Source organism: Benincasa hispida, chromosome 1 (assembly GCF_027475165.1).
Source record: "Benincasa hispida cultivar pf3 chromosome 1, pf3_genome.v1.1, whole genome shotgun sequence".
Lineage (NCBI taxonomy): Eukaryota > Viridiplantae > Streptophyta > Magnoliopsida > Cucurbitales > Cucurbitaceae > Benincasa > Benincasa hispida.
The window spans coordinates 18,287,874-18,302,934 of record NC_143478.1 but is presented as its reverse complement, the minus strand read 5'-3'; positions in this window follow the sequence as shown (position 1 = coordinate 18,302,934).

Sequence of the window (15,061 nt, the reverse complement as noted above, 5' to 3'; positions counted from 1 at the left end):
ATTCGAACAATAGGGGAACCTAATGTTCCTATAGATCATGGGTTCCAACGATCCGAGATTAGTTGGCTAAACTCTTTTGATGGAGCTAATCAACATTTGTTAACTCACGGGTCATTCCACTATAGTCCCGTAGTTGCACTCACCTCACTATAGATATATTTGTGTCCATATGATATAACCATGGTTAGTAAGCTAATCCTTCACAGGTTGTTCGTAATCTCGGCTGGGTCATAAAAACCGTTTTACCCCCGAGACTACATCTTATTCCTTAAGTTCCACCGATCCTCTAATAAACAATTGATTTAAGGTCCAATCTATAAACTGAGCCCCTCTCGGGCCAATGAGAGGGTAGGGCCCCTTATTCAAGACCTGGATTCAGTGCTAAAGGAAACAACCTATCTACTATCCCTATAACGGGTAGGAGTGAATTTTTTCTTGCACCCTATGTTCCTAGCTATCCACCTGATCTTACCGCTAAAATGGGAGGCTTATTGGGCCAGCGATAATGAGCTGCCCTCACCTATGCAGATCTAAGGATAATTCCGAGTGAACATGAGTTCATAGTTAGCTCAGGATTAAGATTAAGTTACCTAGGTCATCAATTAACGAAATAGTCAGTTTTATACATTAAACGACATTTAGAATGTAAAAAGTGACTATTTCATGGTTCAATCTTATGTAAACTCTTTACATAGGATGCCCCCATTTTCATGTCTCCACGAATCACATCGTTTGTACTAACTACAAAATGGGTTGCATCCATAGTGTCCACCAGAATAAAGCGTCCAACCTTATTCATATACTATAGACCATTTTGGCTATATATATTTGAACTTGATCCACGTTTATGTCACTACATATAGTTCAAACTTAAACTTAATAGCCTCATAACCTTATTTTATTGGATGCATGAACATAGAATTTAAATTTACCAAATATTTTCAATAACAGCTTTATTGAACAAGAATATGATATTACAAACTACGAGTTTTAGGACATAAAATCCAACAAATGGGTGATTCCATTAAAGCCTATAGCTGAACTCCCCTCACTGTAGACATATTATGTCCACTCGATATAACCATGATTAGTAAGTTAACCCTTCACAGATTGCTCGTAATAACGGTTGGGTCGAATCTCTGTTTTACCCCGAAATTATCTTTTGTTCCTTAAGTTCCACTGATTCCCAAATGAACAATTGATTTGTGATCCAATCAACAAATCGAATCCCTCTCGGGCCAATGAAAGGGTGAGACCTCTTGTTCAAGACCCAGAATCATCACTTAAAGGGAACAACCTCTCTAGTAACCCTAATCGGGTAGGAGTGAATTCCCTCTTGCACCCTATGTTCCAAGCTATTCATTCGGTCTTATCCCCAAAATGGTAAGCTTATTGAGTAGAGGCAGTTGGTCTACTCTCACCATTTGCAGATCAAAGGATAATCTCGAAAAATAGGAGTTCATAGTTAGCTTAGGATTAAGGTTAAGTTACCTAGGTCATCGCTTTGAAATAGTTAGTCTTAAACAGTAAACATCGTTATAAAGTAAAAGTGACTGGTTTCGTGGTCCGATCTTGCATAAAACTCATTTGCACGGGACATCCCTACTCCTCATGTCTCAACATGAGCGAATTAAGATCACTTCATTTGTAGCACTTTACAACTCTTTGTAACAACTACAGAGTAGGCCGCATCCAACAGTGTCACCAAAATAAGGTACTCAACCTTATTCATATACTATAGATCATTTTGACTATTTACTCGAACCTGATCCACTTGTATGTCTCCACATAAAGCTCAAGTACTCATATAATAGTCAAGGGACTTAGGTTTATTAGATTTCTAAAAAATAATATATTCAATAACAACTTTATTGAATTCTCAGAGTAAGTTCTAATGTTTACAAACCACGAGTTTTAGGACATAAAACCTAACAAACTCCCACTTGGACTAAAACTCTAGTGGTAACTTATATATCCGATATATAAGACCGAGTTTCTGAGTTTTATAGAGAAATATAATAAACTAGGGCATCTCATACCCATGGTTTACCATTCGGTATCTCATACTCGATATTTCTCCCACTTGCCTGAAGTTATTAACCTCTGGTATTTCTAGTCTTACTAGATGATTCTTAAATACTTTAGCCGAGAGAATCATTGTAAACATATTAGTGTACAATAGGCTTCTTATTAAACTATATGAGGAATGCATCTAATTCTCAATAATGGCTAGGAAGCATACTTTCTTCCAACTACATTGAGGTACTCTCAACTCTTTGATCAAGATGCGTCTGACATGCCTTAACAACTCTTGTTAATAGTCAAATCTAGAAATCTTAAATTTTTATACTTCGATCTTAGCCGTTTAAATATCTGAATATTTACAAATGGCTTTTAACAATTTGATTCTTAACAGAGGTTACTATAAGATAGAATAAACATATTTCCTGAAAACGAACATTTCATTCAAAACAAAAAATATGTACAATAGGTTAATTACAAGATTAACAAAAATAGGTAATTTACATCTTCATCAGCAACTTCTCCTACTGGATGAGCTGAGCAAACGATCTCTAGGTTCTAAGTAGCATGTTTGTCTTTCTCTGCTCTCTTCTCTGTAAGATATTTAGGGCAATTTCTCTTCTAGTGCCCTTGTTTGTTACAGTGGAAACATTTCTCTTTCTCTGCAGAGGATTTCTTGCTCTTCTTATCAACAGGCTTCCTTTTCCTTTTCCCTTTGTCTTTCTTCACTGGAATACTCTTAGTCTATGAAGATGAGGCAACTTCAGGCTTGAAGGACATTCCTCTCTTCTCAGCAGAAGCAACATTTACTTCTGGTTCCAAACCCTTAGTTCTCAACATGGTTTGAAAAGCCTGCAGCTCATTCAATAGAGTTGTCAAGTTGTATTCAATTTTGTTTATCAAGGCATTGGTACAAAATTGTAGAAAACTCTTCGGAAGAGATTCTATAATAAAGTCAACTTGACTTCTCTCATCCATCATAGCATCGATCACTTCAGCCACATTAAAGTGGACCATCATGTCCAGGACATGTTCACCAACATTGGTCCCCTCTTTCATGCAACTATTGTAAACATATTTGATAGCATCATGCCTTAGGGTGAAGGATGACTGTCCAAACATCCCTATTAGAGATTCCATAATCTCTTTGGTAGTGTTCATATCCTCGTGTTTTTTCGCCAAAATGTCAGACAGATTGGCGAGAATATAAGCACGGGCTTTATCATTCGCCCTGATCCATCTATCAAACGCTTCCCAAATAGTTCGGTTGGTATTTGAGCTAGGAATGGGAGGACATTACTCCGTTAAGACATATCTCAAATCGTCAATCGTGAGTATTATATTCAAATTCGATTTCCAGTTTACATAGTTGTCCTCAATCAGTTTGTCTGAAGCCAACAATTGTATAATTGAACTCGCCATTCTGAAATTATAAACAAGTTTTATAAGTGAAATTGCTTTTTAATCCAATCAAGTTTTAGAAAAGTGATAATGTACCCATAATCATTATTTTTGCAACAATACTTAAGTGATTTAGAACAAATGTTACTGTGGGGCAGTCAAGAATTCCTTCACAAAAGCAAACCAGTTCTTGACCAAATACTATCTCTAGAAAAACTCATATTCCAATAGCCATTTAGTTATTGTTTTCGGTCAAGACCATTACTAATACTTAGTAAGTCTTGTAAATGTAGACCTATCATTTTCAGATCTTACAGAATGGTACGAGTATGCCTCCGAAATAGAAGACAATACCCAAGACGGAACTATAAGACCCTATTCATTTCACTGAAACCTGAGTTGTTCTGAATCCTATGTTACAACCCTCCGTAGGGATCGCCGCGGTTAACGACTAGCTAGTGCCGCATAAAAACGACAGCAGACGTAACATAAGAATCTCGCGTTTCAAACTATGGAGGAGACCGTAGGACAATTTTGACGCACTTCCTTCACCCACTTATTATGAACGACCTCCCCCATTCACCTTGTTATTGACCCATGCAAACACTTTCTGTATGGAGCAGTCAAGGTAAAATAGACAAGAAGCCCAACATGGATCTCACGGTGTGAACTCTTGAGGATGTGAGAGCTAATAACTTTTATTCTCCCACTGAAGTGTTCTAAATGTTTGGGTATATTTATACTTAGGTTCTTTTCGGCTAATAAAAACAACCCTAAGTCTAGATGGTTTATCCATATATAACACTTATAAATGGATTTTAAACATACGATCTCTAGGTGATAAACCGTTTTTATTACCTCACATCGCCCACGAGTGCTCATAAAACTGGTTACCAACACTCAATTATTTGGCTACAATCCCCAGGTAGGAGGTGTTTTGTAGACCGTCAACTTAAATACCCCCAGCCTTCGACAGGATTATATACCAGTTGAGTTTGTAACCCTAGTTTTACAAGTTTAACGATCCATTTTAACTATTAAAACAAGTGGTTAACCTAAGTGAGTATGCAACTGTTCTTTGTTATAGATTTTAAACATCCATGACAAATAACAAAGGCATTCAATATCTAATATAACTATTATATTAAATAAAAGAAACCCTTACATGCATTCAATATATTATAACATTTTATAACGTACTTTTAATGCATGTAGCATACTTCCTACGATGGGATTTTAAATCTACATGGCATACTATATGCATATACAATATTTGTTTAATTATAACATACATCACATGCATAAATAATTAAACATCAACTGATATGGCTTTAGTTTTGGCAAAAACAAGCAAACAAAACCTGATTATTACAAAACAGCTTCTGAACCACTCCCGGGCCGCTCGAACCACTCCAAAACGAACTAAGTAGCTTGAACTGGACCCGAACCATTTGAATCGGACTAGCCAAGAACCATTCGAAGCTGAACCGGACTAGACCACAAGAGAAACGGTCAAACCCACAACTCTTGTTCATGTTCAAAATCTCGCTAAGTCTCATCGTTTAGCAATGACGACCATTGTCTTGCATTTTGCCTAATCGTTTAGTATTTGCTTAATCGTTTAGCAAAGCTACACGATCGTGTAGTATTTTTCTTCTATTGCATAGTGTCATCGTCTAGTGCCGAAGGAAGCTACACGATTACTTAGTGTCTAACACTATCGCACAACTCCATCGTTTAGCACGGACAATTTACTACATGATCACTTAGCTCCATCGTCTAACGCCTGAAGCCGATCGTTTAGCACGTGCAAAAGGTAAACAATCGCTTAATGCCATCGTATAGCATTCAACGCATCGCCCAACTACCGCACATAGGTAAGCAATCGCGTAGTGCTATCGCTTAGCATCTCGAAGCATCGCTTAGCTACCGCATAGAGGTAAACAATTGCGTAGTGCTATCACCTAGCAACTTAATGCATCGGTTAGCTCCTGATCAAAGGTAAACAATCATGGTAAGCGATCGCTCAGTGCTATCGTATAGCTCTTCATCGCATCACTTAGCTCCCACCCGAAGCTACACGATCGTGTAGTGCCATCATATAGCAATACAATGCATCGCTTAGCCCTAGTAGACACATGATCGTCTAGCACACAACACCTCAATGATCAACGCTCGAAGCTACACGATCGCTTATCTTTTCATCACATCGTTTAACGCATGAAGCTAAACGATCATTTAGCTACTGAAGCTTAACGACGATAAAAACAGAGGTTGATTTTCTTGAATCTGCAACTCGGCCTCTTCGCTTGTTTCTTTGATTTACAGCTTAATTTCAACTCTAATGACTCCAAATAAATTACAGACTCTTGGAACACATTAAAGTTTGTCAAGCAAGAGCCAATTACAAATTTAAATGGAAAATCAAAGCAAAATTAAAAGCCAAAACTAAAAGAACCATATCAGTACAACAGTTTCAGATTTTTTCATATAAAACACCCACCAAACCAAACTTAAACCGAATTGAATGCTTATTGATGCTCTGATACCAGTTGTCGAAAGGTACCAATGCGTAGCGAAAGAAACCAGGATCCATAAGCACTCTAATTCATTAATTTTGAAAGAAAAGAAAACATGCTTTAACAGAAATAAATGGGTTTCATGACATACCTTTGAAGACCTTCCTCTAAGCTTTGATCCAGCTGCAAATCTCCACAGAATCTTGTTGTAGACCACCCCAAGATCTTCCCGCTATCCTGTTGGAGCTCAAGATTGAGTAATGGGACTCAAAATAAGGTGGAATTAAGGGAATTTGGAGAAGTTCACAGTAGCAACCAAGTAGAAGAACAACCTTTTTCTCTCGATTTTTTCTCAAAAATTTGTTTGGTTGCAATTACTTCAAAACACTCCAATCTCTTCAATATATTGCAGACATTCATGCAAAGAAATTTGTTGCATGAGATGCAGCTCAATGTTAGAGTTAATGAAGAGTTAATGTGGGTTGTTGGTGAGCTAGTAGAAGAAGATAATGGAAAAACAATTTTCCAATTTTTGTGTTTATATTTTCTTTTTCAATTTTATCTAAATTGATTTCATAAATCAATTTTATCTAAATTGATTTCATAAATCAATTTTATTTAATAAAACTGAATATATTATTAATTTTATAAAATTAATTTTCTTTAATAAAATTAATAAATACTTATTTAAATAAATTAAATAATTCTAATTTATTTAATATCAAATATTAAATTAATTTTTTACACAATCCCATTTTCAAATATTTAAATCATATTTAAATATTATTTCTCCAAATTCATTTAATTATAGTTTAAACATTTTAAATTAACTTATCACGCTATTCTAGAGCTTATCCATTTACGAGCTAGTAAGGGAACCTCGTGGACCTACAGATCATGGGCTCCAACGATCCGAGATTAATCGATTAGTCGATTTAACTCCCATTCGTTAACTAATGGGTGATTCCACTAAAGCGCAAAGTTGAACTCCCCTCACTGTAGATATATTATGTCCATTCGATATAACCATGATTAGTAAGTCAATCCTTCACATGTTGCTAGTAATAACGGTTGGATTGAATCTCTGTTTTACCTCTGAAATTACCTCTTGTTCCTTAAGGATCCCCTAATGAACAATTAATTTGTGATCCAATCAACAAATCGAATCCCTCTCAGGCCAATGAGAGGGTGAGACCTCTTATTCAAGACCTAGAATTAGCACTTAAAGGGAATAACCTCTCTACTAACCCTAATCGGGTAAGAGTGAATTCCCTCTTGCACTCTATGTTCCTAGCTATTCATCCGGTCTTATCCCCAAAAAGGTAAGCTTATTGAGCAGAGGCAATTGGTCTACTCTCACCATTTGCAGATCAAAGAATAATCTCGAACAAACAGGAGTTCATAGTTAGCTCAGGATTAAGGTTAAGTTATCTAGGTCATCACTTTGAAATAGTCAGTCTTAAACAGTAAACAACATTATAAAGTAAGAGTGACTGGTTTCGTGGTCTGATCTTGCACAAAACTCATTTGCACAGGACACCCCTACTCCTCATGTCTCAACATGAACGAATTAGGATCACTTCGTTTGTATCACTTTACAACTATTTGTAACAACTACAGAGTAGGTCACATCTAATAGTGTTACGAAAATAAGGTACCCAACCTTATTCATATACTATAGATCATTTTGACTATTTACTCGAATCTAATCCACTTGTATGTCTCCACATAAAGCTCAATTACTCATATAATACTCAAGGGACTTAGGTTTATTGGATTTCTAAAAAACAATATTCAATAACAACTTTATTGAATTATTATAATAAGTTCTAATATTTACAAACCACAAATTTTAGGACATAAAACCCAATAGAAGGGTCATCGTACTAATGATTGGTTATATCCAATAGACATAGAAATATATTTATGGTAAGAAGAGTGCAACTGTTAGTCTTTAGTTGAATGTCTGGCAGTTAACGAATGGTGGATATCGTGGCTAAAGAGTTTAGTCAGTTATTCACGTTCCATTGGAGCTTCGAGCCATAGGTTCATAGGGCCCCCTTGGTAGATTGGATAAAAGATGAGAATCAGTTTTTGGTCAGTTTGAAATGTTCAAATTGACAAGAGAGAGTTCGATTATATATGATATAATTGAATTAGTTAATTATAGACGATATAGTTAATTTTATGTATGAGATATATTAATTTAGAGGAAATTAGATATAAATATGATTTATATCTAGTGGAGAAAAAATACTATGGTTAATATATGATATAAATCCATAGGTTATGAATATAATGTGATTATATTTATTGTCTATTAATTGGACGGTTAAGGGATAATTGGTCGGCGTCTTTTCTGTTTTCATAACGGATGAGTAAGATGAAGAATCACTTTGAGATGCTTAAATAGCTCACGTTTTTACCTATACGATAGTGCTGAACAATCGCTTATCGTTTACACCCGTGCGCACTATTTACTAAACGACCGCTTATCTTTTACTAAGCGATCGTTTAGTGCCCAAGTTTTTCTAAACGATCGTATAGACAATCGCTTAGCTTTTTCTACACGATCCTTTAGAGATCGCTTATTTTTTCCAACACGATCGTATACTTCACCTTAACGATTAAGCATTTTGTCTATATGATACATGAGCCTTTCTCCTACTTGCTTGATCGTTGTATATGATCTCCCTTCCTCCTCCCCTCTACCAAAATTGAACAAAGCCCACTATTTGGATTCTCACTCCGAGAATACTGAGGGCTCTGAGTGGTGGTGTCGTCCTCGTTTTCTTCTGTTCGTGTGGAAACTGTTCGAGGTAGACGATTGGGAGTTGCATAAGGATAGCTTGTCGTTCCAGTGAAAGCAAGATTTGCTATGAAGAAAAAGTCTTCAACTGGTATGATCTCTCGGTCACTTATTTATTGATTCTCTAAGCATGCTAGTAATTTTGCACTGTGAATGCATATCTGTATGTTCGAATGTATATGTGGAAATTATATCACAATGAATTGAAAAAATCCGCTTCCGCTCATATGTACTCTTGAATAAGAGTTCCTTCATGATGGACATAGAAATATATCTGTGGTAAGAAGAGTTCAGCTGTCGGTCTTTAGTGGAATGCCTAACAGTTAGCAGATGGTGGATATCGTGGCTAAAATGTTTAGTCAGTTATTCACATACCGTTGGAGCTTCGAGCTATAGGTTCATAAGGTCCCCTTGGTAGCTTAGATAAAAGTTGAGAATTAGTTTGAAATGTTCAAATTGACAAGAAGAAGTTCGATTATATATGATATAATTGAACTAGTTAGTTATATATGATATAATTGACTTTATGTATGAGATACATTAATTTGGAGAAAATTGGATATAAATATGATTTATATCTAGTGGAGGAAAAATATTATGGTTAATATATGATATTAAACCATAGATTATGAATATAATGTGATTATATTTATTATTTATTAATTGGACAATTATGGGATAATTGGTCGGCGTCTCTTTTGTTTTCGTAACTGATGAGTAAGATGAAGAATCATTTTAAGACGCTTAAATAGCTCACGGTGTGTTGCGATTTGAGAAGGTCATCGCTTAGTAAATCAGAGCCTATACGATAGTGCTGTTTATTGAATGATCGCTTACACCCGCACATGCTACTTATTGAACGATCGCTTATCTTTTATTAAACAATCGGCGCGCTACTTACTAAACGATCACCTATCTTTTACTAAATGATCGTTTAGCGCTCGAGTTTTACTAAATGATCGTATAGACGATCGCTTAGCTTTTCTTACACGATCGTATACTTCACCTAAACGATCAAGCATTTTGTCTATACAATAGACGAGTCTTTCTCCCACTTGCTTGATCATTGTATACAATATCTTTTCCTTCTCCCCTCTACCAAATCTGAACAGATCCCACTATTTGGATTCTAACTTCGAAAATACTAGGGGTTCCAAGTGGTGATGTCAAAGTAGAGATGTCCACAGAGCAGGGCAGTCATCCTCATCCCCACTACCACATTTCATTCTCCATCCCCGCAAAATTCCCTATGGAGATCAAGGTGGGGATTCCCCACGGAGAATTTGCGAGGATTGGGTAAAAATTTAATTAAAGCTAAATTACTCCCTCATATGGATAAAGATATAATTAAAATGTTTAATTTTTTGTAATCCCTACAAATTAGAATTTAAATACTACAACACCCACACCCACAAATAATTTGATCGAGATAATTTTATATGTGTATGTGTATATAATGTATGTGTGTATGTATATATGTAATCAGGGCAGGGTCAGGGACGAGGGCGACGAATATAATCTCCATCCCCATCCCTGTTTAACCAACGGAGAAAAAAATCTCCATGCTCCCTCCCTCATTTCTCGTTTAATCGGGAATTCCCTACCTTGTTCGGGCAAGCCTCATGGGTTAAATGGACATCTCTATGGCCAAGTCCACTTATTAAAAAATATATATATATATATATGAACATCCATCCAAATCCTCTATTGGATAGATATATATACGAAAACTTCCTTTCGCCTCTTAAACTCAAGTTCATACTTATCTTTTTGTCATGATACAAGCTCTTGTGTGGATTAGATTGGAAAAAAATGTTTTTCAAAAAGTCATTTTCATTTAAACACTTTTGACAAAAACACTCATGTGTCAGGCAACTATTTCTCAAAAGTATTTTTATATACAAGTTTATTTTATTTGTTAGATGCTAAAAGTGTTTTTATTAATGTCAAATTACTATAAAGAATGACTGGAAAATACTATAAACTAATAAAAAAAATTGGGAATTCACTGTTTTGACAATCTTACGTATGTTTGTGTCAATAAATCTATTTTATTAATGTTTTTACGTGTTGATTGAACTATAAATATTTATTGAAATTTTATAACCATCAAAATATGTGTTTTTAAATTAAAATTTTATGTCATGAACGTCAACATTTTTTTTAAAAAAAAAAACTTGTGCATTAATAAAGCCCAAATTTGTAGTAATGGTAATTTAAAATAATGGTTGTCCGAGTTGGTGGAGGTGACTATTGTCAAGGGTCACCAGAGTTCGACGTTGATGGTGTGGTCAAATATGGCCAAGGTTGGTCGCTGGATGTGGTGGTCGGAGTGCTAGCGAAGGCATTAGCACTGATGAGGGTTGAGTGCACTATTGGTGAACATGTGAATAAAATATCGGTGACATACAAAATCGACCCTCCAAACACTGAGTTGAGTTTATAACTCAACTCGTAGCAACTCATACCCTCACTCCAAACACTCCATAAAGAGATTCTCATATATTTGTGTAAATACTAAAAGGGCTAGTTGCATAAATAGAATTCAATCCCAAAATAATAGAATATGTAGTACAAAGATAAAATAATTGGATATATAGAACAAAAAATGGTAAAAGACTAAAAAGCCCACGCCTAGCTACCATTTTGCTCGCTTCTTCCTAATTTTCTCAAATTGAAACTAACAACAATTATCAATGATAGCCACTGATAGCTGCTATCATTGATAGCTACTATCAATTGCTATCACTGATAGTTGCTATCATGATAGCTTTCAATTTGAGAAATATTAATACAATCTTGAAATATTAAGATTTTAATTTGCTATCAGTTATCAGTGGCTACCATTGATACAAATTCATCAATTGGAATCAACCTTGAAATATTAATAGTTAAGGCTATCAATGGCTATCAATGATAGATTTTTATAAGTAGTTATCAACAACTTTGAAAGATTGAGCTATACTAGTGATGAAAAACTATTAGTGGCTATCACTGATAGACTTTCATAAATGACTATCAACTTTGGAAGATTAATACAGTAGCTATCATTGATAATCTTTTATTGTGGCTATCACTGATAGCAGCTATCAATTGCTATCATTGATAGACTTTCATCAATTAAAATCAACCTTGAAATATTAACACTTAAAGCTAGCAATGATAGACTTCTATAACTAGTTATGAACTTAAAGAAACTTGATACATAAATTTCACCTAACCTTTATCACCGTTATCACTAATATCACTTATGTCGTAGTTATTAATGATAACTTATTTCACTAATAACATCACTGATAATATGCTATCAATGATCTCACTAATATCATGTTATCAATGATCTCATTGACATCATACTGTCAGTGATAGCTCTCTATCATCCATAACATATCAGTGGTAGCTTCTATCACCGATAATGTGCTATTAGTGGTAGCATCTATCATCGATAATGTGCTATTAATGTTAGCTTTTATCACCAATAACATGCTATCAATGGTAACTTCTATCAATAATAGCTATTGGCCACCTTATTGTCCATTTCCTTGTCCTTTACAAATATTCATACAATCCCTTCTTTTTTTATACCTCTCAAAGGAACTTATGTAAAAACAATGAATAACCAAACCATACCTGAAGGAAATCAGACATGAGGATTTCCATGAGCAGTGGAAAGGATCATTCCAAATTCCATTCGAGTTGAACATAAACAATTACAGTATAAGAACAGAAACTAACAGGTCATGCAAAACTAGAAATTACAACATGCTTATAAGAGTATCAAGGGATAGAGTATGCATACCTTTGAAGAAACATCCTTCAAACTCCCTCGATCAGTTTCCAAGCGTCCATAACACAACAATACGGATGCAACGATCGATGCACAGCACGATCAACAGCACAAACACAAGAACGACCAATGGCTCCTCGAAACCAATCGAGTCGAGTGAGGACACCACCACAATGGTTACCTTGGTATTCTCGGTGTGAGAATCTAGGAGTTGTGGACTCTGTATGAACTTGGCTTGAGGAAGAGACAGGAGGACACGATCGTGTAGACGATCGAGCAAGTGGGAGATAACAAAGTCTATCGTATAGACGACGTGCTCGATCGTATAGTAAATGGAAGTTTATCGTATAGACTTAGCCAAACGATCAACTGATGAACTATCGTATAGTCAATGTGTACGATTGTTTAGTCTCTGCCAGCTATCGCTTAGTGAAACTCTTTCACTTGATAGCTTATCCGTAAGTTTTTTTTTAAAGTGGCAACTCTCTAGATTTAAGAAAACAATTTTCCATCTATCTCACGGTTACCATAAAACCACCAATAACCTTCCATCAATTGGTTATTAGAGAAAAATATTTAATTATCAAATAATTAATACTATTATAAATAAATATGATAACCAACTTACCATATTATATTTATAAACTATAGTTTTGATATTTCATCTTACGAAACATACAAGCCATAGTTCTTTTTCTATTTTATGGTACTTAATGTAAATCATATTTACATTAATCCTCCACTTGATGTATCTCATACATCACACAAATTATATCATATATAATTGAATTTCCTCTTGTTAATTTGAACACTTCAAACTAACCCCAAGAATGGATTCTCAACTTGAATCCATTGAGCTACCAAGAGGATCTTATGAATATGTAACTTGAAGCTTCAACTGTATGCGAATAACTGACTAAACTCTTTAGTGACGGGATCCACCATTTGTTAATTGTCGGAAACTCCACTAAAGACCGATAGCTGCACTTTCCTCACTACAGATATATTTTTGTGTCCATATCAACCAATCAACAGTGCGATAACCCTTCACATATCGCTCGTAAGTATAGCTGAGCCAATTACCGTTTTGCCCCTATAGTTACATCTAACTCCTTAAGTACCACTGATTAATTTATTTACTTACCCTTGCTTCGTGGAAAAAGTGAATTCCATCTTGCTTAACTGAGTTCTCAGCTCCCCAATCATACAAATCTCCAAAAAAAGGTAGGCTTGTTAAGTTAGAAATCTAGTCACTTTCACCCATACTAATCAAAAGACCGCCCTTAAAGGCAGAAGTTCCCAAAACATTCAGGATCAAGATGATGTCACCTATGGTCGTTTAGGTGAGATGTAAGTCTTAACTATCAATGACGTTATATAAAAAGACGAATCATCTCATGGTCCGGTCTTATACAAACTCTTTATATAGGACACCCCTGCTCGCATGTCTTCACATGAATGGTCAGGATCAGACCATCGGTAGTATTTCACAACTCTTGTAAACCTCTACAAAGTGGGTCGTATCCGTAGTGTTGCTAGGATAAGGTATCCCTCATTTATCCTTATACTACAAATCTTTTAGGTTATTACTTAAGGCATGATCCACTTGTATATTTCATATACATGTTTAAGTTTACATATAATAACCACAAATCTTTGTTTATTGGATATGAGTAAATGCAAATAAAACAACTTTTATTTTGTTAATAACAATGTGTACAGAGTTTACAAACTACGAGATTTCGGGAGAATTATGACACAATCCCAACAATACCCTTCTTCTTCGTTTGATTTTGTAAACAAATATTACGATACACAAATATACAAATATTTCAATTTGTGCCCTACATTTTGGGTCATCTATGCCATTTTGTGTCAAGTTTGTTTATGATAGATATTATACTCTTAAAGTCCTAATAAAAAAAACTACTGGCCTGTCTAATATCGTTCGCATTTCTCATTTTTTTGAGAAATAAATTGTTTTAATAACTATTCTCGTTTCTTATTTCAAACTTTTAAGAAATGTTTCTAAAAATGGTGCAAATTTATAGACTCAAAAAATAGTTTCTTTCTAATCCATTTTCATTTGCTATTTATATTTAATGTTTTTTTTATAATAATCGAACTTAATGATTGACTTGCTAGTTTTAAGTCACTTATGAATGGAGTACTTTCAAATATTGAGTATAAAACTCGGTTGCATAATTCTTAAAAAAAATGGGAAGAAGCAAAAATCGAATAAAGAAGATATTTTTTTTTTTAAAAAGAAAAAAAGAGAAGAAGCAAAATTGGAGAAAGAAAAGAAAATTAAAAAAAAAAAAGGAAAAAACAAAAACCGGATAAAGGAAAGGAAAAAAAAAAGAAAGTGAAGAAGCAAAAACCGAAGAATGAAAAGAAAATAAAAAATTCAAAAAATGAAGAAGCAAAAAACGGAGAAAAGAAAAAAAATAATGAAAAAACAAAAATGGAAGAAAAGAAAGAAAATAAAAAAAGAAAGGGAAGAAAAATATGTATAATAAAACA